Source organism: Pristiophorus japonicus, chromosome 1 (genome assembly GCF_044704955.1).
Source record: "Pristiophorus japonicus isolate sPriJap1 chromosome 1, sPriJap1.hap1, whole genome shotgun sequence".
Lineage (NCBI taxonomy): Eukaryota > Metazoa > Chordata > Chondrichthyes > Pristiophoridae > Pristiophorus > Pristiophorus japonicus.
The window spans coordinates 12,810,713-12,819,130 of NC_091977.1; the positions used below are offsets into that span (position 1 = coordinate 12,810,713).

The following is an 8,418-nucleotide window of genomic DNA, read 5'->3' on the forward strand; positions in this document are numbered from 1 at the left end:
GGTAGGGGGGGATTCTGGGCGGTAGGGGGGATTCTGGGCGGTAGGGGGGATTCTGGGCGGTAGGGGGGATTCTGGGCGGCAGGGGGGGGATATTGGGCGGTAGGGGGGATTCTGGGCGGTAGGGGGGATTCTGGGCGGTCGGGGGATTCTGGGCGGCGGGGGGGGATATTGGGTAGCAGGGGGGGGATATTGGGTGGTAGGGGGGGATTCTGGGCGGTAGGGGGGATTCTGGGCGGTAGGGGGGATTCTGGGCGGTAGGGGGGATTCTGGGCGGCAGGGGGGGTATATTGGGCGGTAGGGGGGGATTCTGGGCGGTAGGGGGGATTCTGGGCGGCAGGGGGGATTCTGGGCGGTAGGGGGGATTCTGGGCGGCAGGGGGGATTCTGGGCGGTAGGGGGGATATTGGGCGGTAGGGGGGATTCTGGGCGGTAGGGGGGATATTGGGCGGTAGGGGGGATTCTGGGCGGTAGGGGGTATATTGGGCGGTAGGCGGGATTCTGGGCGGTAGGGGGGGATTCTGGGCGGTAGGGGAGGATTCTGGGCGGTAGGGGGGGATTCTGGGCGGTAGGGGGGATTCTGGGCAGTCGGGGGGATTCTGGGCGGTAGGGGGAGATTCTGGGCGGTAGGGGGGATTCTGGGCGGTAGGGGGGATTCTGGGCGGTAGGGGAGGATTCTGGGCGGTAGGGGGGATTCTGGGCGGTAGGGGGGGATTCTGGGCGGTAGGGGGGATTCTGGGCGGCAGGGAGGATTCTGGGCGGTAGGGGGGATTCTGGGCGGCAGGGGGGATTCTAGGCGGCAGGGGGGATTCTGGGCGGCAGGGAGGATTCTGGGCGGTAGGGGGGATTCTGGGCGGCAGGGGGGGATTCTGGGCGGCAGGGGGGATTCTGGGGGGGATTCTGGGTGGCAGGGGGGATTCTGGGCGGTAGGGGGGATTCTGGGCGGCAGGGGGGGATTCTGGGCGGCAGGGGGGATTCTGGGGGGGATTCTGGGTGGCAGGGGGGATTCTGGGCGGCAGGGAGGATTCTGGGCGGTCGGGGGATTCTGGGCGGCAGGGGGGGGATATTGGGCGGCAGGGGGGGGATATTGGGCGGTAGGGAGGATTCTGGGCAGTAGGGGGGATTCTGGGCGGTAGGGGGGATTCTGGGCGGCAGGGGGGATTCTGGACGGCAGGGGGGATTCTGGGCGGTAGGGGGGATTCTGGGCGGCAAGGGGGGATTCTGGGCGGCAGGGAGGATTCTGGGCGGTAGGGGGGATTCTGGGCGGCAGGGGGTATTCTGGGCGGCAGGGAGGATTCTGGGCGGTAGGGGGGATTCTGGGCGGCAGGGGGGGATTCTAGGCGGCAGGGGGGATTCTGGGCGGCAGGGAGGATTCTGGGCGGTAGGGGGGATTCTGGGCGGCAGGGGGGATTCTGGACGGCAGGGGGGATTCTGGGCGGTAGGGGGGATTCTGGGCGGCAGGGGGGGATTCTGGGCGGCAGGGAGGATTCTGGGCGGTAGGGGGGATTCTGGGCGGCAGGGGGTATTCTGGGCGGCAGGGAGGATTCTGGGCGGTAGGGGGGATTCTGGGCGGCAGGGGGGGATTCTAGGCGGCAGGGGGGATTCTGGGCGGCAGGGAGGATTCTGGGCGGTAGGGGGGATTCTGGGCGGCAGGGGGGGGATTCTAGGCGGCAGGGGGGATTCTGGGCGGCAGGGAGGATTCTGGGCGGTAGGGGGGATTCTGGGCGGCAGGAGGGGATTCTGGGCGGCAGGGGGGGATTCTGGGCGGTAGGGGGGGATTCTGGGCGGTAGGGGGGGATTCTGGGCGGTAGGGGGGATTCTGGACGGCAGGGGGGGATTCTGGGCGGTAGGGGGGATTCTGGGCGGCAGGGGGGGATTCTGGGCGGCAGGGAGGATTCTGGGCGGTAGGGGGGATTCTGGGCGGCAGGGGGGATTCTAGGCGGCAGGGTGGATTCTGGACGGCAGGGAGGATTCTGGGCGGTAGGGGGGATTCTGGGCGGCAGGGGGGATTCTGGGCGGCAGGGGGGGATTCTGGGCGGTAGGGGGGATTCTGGGCGGCAGGGAGGATTCTGGGCGGTAGGGGGGGATTCTGGACGGCAGGGGGGATTCTGGGCGGCAGGGGGGATTCTGGGCGGTAGGGGGGATTCTAGGCGGCAGGGGGGATTCTGGGCGGCAGGGGGGATATTGGGTGGTAGGGGGGATTCTGGGCGGTAGGGGGGGATTCTGGGCGGTGGGGGGGATTCTGGGCGGCAGGGGGGATTCTGGGCGGTAGGGGGGGGATTCTGGGCGGCAGGGAGGATTCTGGGTGGTAGGGGGGGATTCTGGGCGGCAGGGAGGATTCTGGGCGGCAGGGGGGATTCTGGGCGGCAGGGGGGATTCTGGGCGGCAGGGGGGATTCTGGGCGGCAGGGGGGATTCTGGGCGGCAGGGAGGATTCTGGGCGGCAGGGAGGATTCTGGGCGGTAGGGGGGGATTCTGGGCGGCAGGGAGGATTCTGGGTGGTAGGGGGGGATTCTGGGCGGCAGGGGTATTCTGGGCGGCAGGGGGGGATATTGGGTGGTAGGGGGGATTCTGGGCGGCAGGGGGGATTCTGGGCGGTAGGGGGGGATTCTGGGTGGTAGGGGGGATTCTGGGCGGCAGGGGGGATTCTGGGTGGTAGGGGGGATTCTGGGCGTAGGGGGGATTCTGGGCGGTAGGGGGGATTCTGGGCGGCAGGGGGGATTCTGGGCGGCAGGGGGGATTCTGGGCGGCAGGGAGGATTCTGGGCGGCAGGGTGGATTCTGGGCGGCAGGGGGGATTCTGGGCGGCAGGGGGGATTCTGGGTGGCAGGGGGGGATATTGGGCGGTGGGGGGATTCTGGGCAGTAGGGGGGATTCTGGGCGGCAGGGAGGATTCTGGGCGGCAGGGGGGGATTCTGGGCGGCAGGGGGGATTCTGGGCGGCAGGGAGGATTCTGGGCGGTAGGGGGGGATGCTGGGCGGCAGTGGGGATTCTGGGCGGCAGGGAGCATTCTGGGCGGCAGGGGGGATTCTGGGCGGTAGGGGGGGATTCTGGGCGGCAGGGAGGATTCTGGGCGGCAGGGGGGATTCTGGGCGGTAGGGGGGGATTCTGGGCGGTAGGGGGGATTCTGGGCGGTAGGGGGGATTCTGGGTGGCAGGGGGGGATATTGGGCGTTAGGGGGGGATTCTGGGCGGCAGGGGGGATTCTGGGCGGTAGGGGGGGATTCTGGGTGGCAGGGGGGGATATTGGGCGGTAGGGGAGGATTCTGGGCGGCAGGGGGGATTCTGGGCGGTGGGGGGGATTCTGGGCGGCAGGGGGGATTCTGGGCGGCAGGGAGGATTCTGGGCGGTCGGGGGATTCTGGGCGGCAGGGGGGGGATATTGGGCGGCAGGGGGCGGATATTGGGCGGTAGGGAGGATTCTGGGCAGTAGGGGGGATTCTGGGCGGTAGGGGGGGATTCTGGGAGGTAGGGGGGATTCTGGGCGGTAGGGGGGATTCTGGGCGGTAGGGGGGATTCTGGGCGGCAGGGGGGATTCTGGGCGGCAGGGGGGATTCTGGGCGGTAGGGGGGATTCTGGGCGGCAGGGGGGGTATATTGGGCGGTAGGGGGGATATTGGGCGGTAGGGGGGATTCTGGGCGGTAGGGGGGATTCTGGGCGGTAGGGGGGATATTGGGCGGTAGGCGGGATTCTGGGCGGTAGGGGGGATATTGGGCGGTAGGGGGGATTCTGGGCGGTAGGGGGGGATATTGGGCGGTAGGCGGGATTCTGGGCGGTAGGGGGGGATATTGGGCGGTAGGCGGGATTCTGGGCGGTAGGGGGGGATTCTGGGCGGCAGGGAGGATTCTGGGCGGCAGGGAGGATTCTGGGCGGTAGGGGGGGATTCTGGGCGGCAGGGAGGATTCTGGGTGGTAGGGGGGGATTCTGGGCGGCAGGGGGATTCTGGGCGGCAGGGGGGGATATTGGGTGGCAGGGGGGATTCTGGGCGGTAGGGGGGGATTCTGGGCGGTAGGGGGGATTCTGGGCGGCAGGGGGGATTCTGGGCGGTAGGGGGTATTCTGGGCGGTAGGGGGGATTCTGGGCGGCAGGGGGGATTCTGGGCGGCAGGGGGGATTCTGGGCGGCAGGGAGGATTCTGGGCGGCAGGGTGGATTCTGGGCGGCAGGGGGGATTCTGGGCGGCAGGGGGGATTCTGGGCGGCAGGGGGGGATATTGGGCGGTGGGGGGATTCTGGGCGGTAGGGGGGATTCTGGGCAGTAGGGGGGATATTGGGCGGTAGGCGGGATTCTGGGCGGTAGGGGGGATATTGGGCGGTAGGGGGGATTCTGGGCGGTAGGGGGGGATATTGGGCGGTAGGCGGGATTCTGGGCGGTAGGGGGGGATATTGGGCGGTAGGCGGGATTCTGGGCGGTAGGGGGGGATTCTGGGCGGCAGGGAGGATTCTGGGCGGCAGGGAGGATTCTGGGCGGTAGGGGGGGATTCTGGGCGGCAGGGAGGATTCTGGGTGGTAGGGGGGGATTCTGGGCGGCAGGGGGATTCTGGGCGGCAGGGGGGGATATTGGGTGGCAGGGGGGATTCTGGGCGGCAGGGGGGATTCTGGGCGGTAGGGGGGGATTCTGGGCGGTAGGGGGGATTCTGGGCGGCAGGGGGGATTCTGGGCGGTAGGGGGGATTCTGGGCGGTAGGGGGGATTCTGGGCGGCAGGGAGGATTCTGGGCGTAGGGGGGATTCTGGGCGGTAGGGGGGATTCTGGGCGGCAGGGGGGATTCTGGGCGGCAGGGGGGATTCTGGGCGGCAGGGAGGATTCTGGGCGGCAGGGTGGATTCTGGGCGGCAGGGGGGATTCTGGGCGGCAGGGGGGATTCTGGGCGGCAGGGGGGGATATTGGGCGGTGGGGGGATTCTGGGCAGTAGGGGGGATTCTGGGCGGCAGGGAGGATTCTGGGCGGTAGGGGGGGATTCTGGGCGGCAGTGGGGATTCTGGGCGGCAGGGAGGATTCTGGGCGGCAGGGGGGATTCTGGGCGGTAGGGGGGGATTCTGGGCGGTAGGGGGGGATTCTGGGCGGTAGGGGGGATTCTGGGCGGTAGGGAGGATTCTGGACGGTAGGGGGGGATTCTGGGTGGCAGGGGGGGATATTGGGCGGTAGGGGGGGATTCTGGGCGGTAGGGGGGATTCTGGGTGGCAGGGGGGGATATTGGGCGGTAGGGGGGATTCTGGGCGGCAGGGGGGATTCTGGGCGGCAGGGAGGATTCTGGGCGGTCGGGGGATTCTGGGCGGCAGGGAGGATTCTGGGCGGTAGGGGGGATATTGGGCGGCAGGGGGCGGATATTGGGTGGTAGGGGGGATTCTGGGCAGTAGGGGGGATTCTGGGCGGTAGTGGGGGATTCTGGGCGGTCGGGGGGATTCTGGGCGGTAGGGGGGATTCTGGGCGGCAGGGGGGATTCTGGGCGGTAGGGGGGGATTCTGGGCGGTAGGGGGGGATTCTGGGCGGTAGGGGGGATTCTGGGCGGTAGGAGGGATTCTGGGCGGTAGCGGGAGGTAGGAGCGATTCTTGGTGGCAAATGCAATCCTGGAGAAAGTTACATCGAGGCTGGAGTCGGGCCCGGGGAGGGGAGGGGGGGAACGCAAAATTAAAAAAATGTTCAAAGCATAAAAAACAAAAAATCACAAAACCTTCAGAGAACCCTTTAACACAAAATTGCTGCAAAAGAAGTTTAAAAAGAAAATCTCACTTACCCTTTCTTGCAGATCTTCACACCTACCGTCCAGGTAAGACCTGCTCCCACTCAACGGACTTTTCTCCGGCAGGAGCGGAGAACCACGCAGATGTAGCTCGGGCAGGAACGGGCGTGAGGACTTTTTCAGCGTTGCACGCCAGCGGATGCTCCCCAGCGGTCCTTCCAAACCGCTGGCGTGAGGACCTCACCAATCTACCATGGAGGGGAGAGTGCCGAAAAAACGGGGAAACCGGCGAGAAAACTTGGCGGTAGCCGTCGGTAGGACCATCAATTTCGGCCCCACAGAAGCTTACAGCAAAGAAGGAGGCCATTTGACCCATCGTCCCTGTACCAGCTCTTTGACAGAGCTATCCCATTAGTCCGTCTCCCCTCTGCTCTTTCCCCAGAGCACTGACAATTTTTCCTTCTCAAGTATTTATCCAATTCCCTTTTGAAAGTTACTTATTGAATCTGCTTCCACCGCCCTTTCAAGCAGCGCATTCCAGATCATCATAACCTTTGGTTCCTTTGCCAATTACTTTAAATCTGCATCCTCTGGTTACCGACCCTTCTGCCACTGGAAACAATTCCTCCTTATTTACTCTATCAACACCCTTCGTGATTTTGAACGCCCCTATCAAATCTCCCCTTAACCTTAGAATCATAGAAAATGATGACACAGAAGGAGGCCATTCGGCCCATCGTGTTGGTGTGGGTCCAGTCTAATCTCATCTTCCGCAGGCACTAAGTCCGTAGCCCTGTAGGTTACGGCTCTTTAAATGCACATCCAAGTCCTTTTTAAATGTGAAGAGGGTTTCTGCCTCTACCACCCTTTCAGGCAGAGAGTTCCAGATCCCCCACCACCCTCTGGGTGAAAAATATTTTCCTCATCTCCCCTCTAATCCTCCTACCAACTACTTTAAATCTCTGCTCTTAGGAGAACAACCCCAGCTACTCCAGTCTTTCCGTATAACTGAAATTCCTCATCGCTGGAACCATTCTGGTAAATCTCCTCTGCACCTCTCCAAGGCCTTGATATCCTTCCTAAAGTGTGGTGCCCAGAATTGGACAAAATATTCCAGCTAAGGCCGGACCAGCCATTTATAAAGGTTTAGCATAACCTTGTTTTTGTACTCTGTTCCTCTGTTAATAAAGCCAAGTATCCCATAATTTTTAACAGCCATCTCAACTTGTCTGGGTCTCTGTGTTCTTGCAGCCCTTTAAAAGTGTACAATTTAGTTGATTGATTCAAATGCAAATTAAGAACATAAGAAATAGGAGCAGGAGTAGGCCATTTAGCCTCTCGGCCTTTTGGCTAAGATGTAACTGACCTGACAGGGGAGTAGCCACCATGACCTCCGGGTGGTTCTCCCTGGATCAGGAAGGTGGTTCTCCTATGCTTTTTTGGAAACAGGAGGTGGGTGGGGTGGCTTGACCCATCCACCTCCATGGAGGTGTGTGGGGGACCTGACCCATCCACCTCCATGGCACGAACCTGGTATTGCAGTACTTCCAGGAACGGTGCAGTGGCTCTAGGCCTTTTGGCTAAGAGCATTGGCGCAGAGTGATCCTTGGGCATGTGCAAGGTGACCTCTGGCGTTTGTGATTTGACAAAGAATTGGAACGATTGGCTACGAATTTCAAAAAAAAAAAAAAAAAAATTAGCCCCTCGAGCCTGCTCCGCCATTTAATAAGATCATGGCTGATCTGATCATGGACTCAGCTCCACTTCCCCGCCCGCTCCCCGTAACCCTTTACTCCCTTATCGCTCAAAAATCTATCTATCACCGTCTTAAATATATTCAATGACCCAGCCTCCACAGCTCTCTGGGGCAGAGAATTCCACAGATTTACAACCCTCTGAGAGAAGAAATTTCTCCTCATCTCAGTTTTAAATGGGTGGTCCCTTATTCTGAAACTAAGGGCCCAAATTTTGGGTGGAGTTGCTCCTAGTTTTTTGGAGCAACTAGTTTAGTTTGGAGTATGTTAGAAATTGCAATTCTCGGATATTAGTTTGCTCCAGTTCTAGTGAGTTAGTTGAGGTTGGCTTTAGGTAAGGTACTTTTTTTTCAAAAGGGGGTGTGTCCAGCCACTCAGGCCTGTTTTGCAAGTTTCGGCAGTGAAAACTTACTACAAACTAACTTAGGATGGAGTAAGTGTCCACTTTTGTAAGTTCTGAAAAACCTTACCTAGAGTTAAGGCACAGCCAGAGACGGGGGGTGGGAAGCATTAAACACAAAGGACACATCAACATCACAACAGCGGGGGGTAAGGGAAGTTAGAGGATTTTCCATAAACACCTTCACAACAACATTAAAGAAGCAAAGTACATTTAAAGCACCAAGCACTAAACGAAGCACAAAAAGTAATAAGCAATTAAGTAATAAAAAATAGAAGGAACCCTGCACCTAAAGCACCAAGGCGAAAGTAATAAGTAATCAATCAATAAAAAATAGAAGTCCTACCTTTATGTGAAGGGAAGATGTCTCTGACAGTGTCTCTCTCTGTAGTGTCTCTCTCTCTCTGTATCTGACAGTGAGGGGTGCGGGGGGGATGGGGTGTGTGTGGTGTGTGTCTGTATGTGTGCATGTGTGGGAGTGGGGGTGTGTGTGTGTGTGTGTGTGTGTGTGGGGGGGGTAGGGTGTGTGTGTGTGGGGGGGTGGGTAGGGTGTGTGTGTGTGTGTGTGTGTGGGAGGGTGGGAGGGGTGTGTG

At 61.4% G+C, this 8,418-nt stretch overlaps 1 pseudogene; it reads left to right on the top strand.

Annotated features, from left to right (window-relative positions):
* The first annotated feature begins 7,001 nt into the window (after nt 1–7,001).
* Nucleotides 7,002–7,238, top strand: LOC139279813 (U2 spliceosomal RNA; annotated as a pseudogene).
* The last annotated feature ends 1,180 nt before the right edge of the window (nt 7,239–8,418 follow it).